Raw genomic sequence first — 1,158 nt, forward strand, 5'->3', positions numbered from 1 at the left:
CTGCATTACAACTAACGCATTCTATAGTGGATTAGTGGAGGGAAGGTACGACGACGATCTCGGGGCGATCCTGGGCGTCGACGAGGAATACCTGACCCGCCTGTTTAAGACGACCTTCGGGCCGGGACCTATGGACAACTTCCAGAGATCCCTGGCCTGACAATGCTATCGAGAAGCACTACCCGTTCGGGATAAGCTCTACAGGCATGGCTCGAGTAACACGGGGCCGACCTGTCCGAGATGCGGGCAGAGCGACGAAACCGTTCTGCACGCACTCGTACAATGTCCTACCATTTCCGAGCTGTGGGCTTAAGTCGAACAACTGCTATCGCATGTTGGACGAGTCGGTCTATCAGCCGAGTCTATCGTGAATGTTGTCGCGCCTCCTTCCTTTAAAACGGAAGGAAGGAAGAGCTATTTTCATCGTACTTGTGGCTATGGCGAAAGAATGTGTATGGTGGACGCGTCTGAAATGTCTAGAGACAAAGACTTTCCTCTCTGGGCAATCTCTCATCAACTTCTTCCAGTATCACCTGAAGAGGAAGGTGAGAGTAGAAAGGGAAGTCTTGTCTAGTGAATGCTTCAAAAAAAGATGGGTGGATGTAGCAAGGATGGCACGTGTGAATGACGGAGGCACCTTGAGCATAACACTATAAAGGAGTAAAAAAAATCCAGAAAAAAAAACAGGAAGGCAAAAGAGAGTCACTTACTGTTACAGTTCCTTCAATAACAATGACAACATTGACCAAGGTCACCGTGGTCTTTTCCGTAGGCTTTTCTTTCCATGGCTAAACCTAAACTGTCCTCCCCTCTTTTTACACGAGAACATTACTGTGATACACGATCCCTATTGATCTCTCTCCTTTTTTTTTCTCGATCCCTTTTGATCGAACTCCCCCTTTTTTCCTTCCTACGATCCCTTTTGATCGACACCCCCTACTTTTTTCTTTTTCTTTTTCTTTTCTTTTTGCCCCCTTCCCCCCTCCCAAAAAGAAAAGCTCTTCATTGTATTTGTCCCATCTTTGTTGAGCCCTGTGTGGCTAATAAAAGAAACGTATGTATGTATGTATCTATCTATCTATCTCTCCCTCTCTGTCTCTCTCTCTATATATATATCTTTTACATACATACATAGATACATACAAACAAGCATATATA

Source organism: Octopus bimaculoides, chromosome 6 (genome assembly GCF_001194135.2).
Source record: "Octopus bimaculoides isolate UCB-OBI-ISO-001 chromosome 6, ASM119413v2, whole genome shotgun sequence".
Lineage (NCBI taxonomy): Eukaryota > Metazoa > Mollusca > Cephalopoda > Octopoda > Octopodidae > Octopus > Octopus bimaculoides.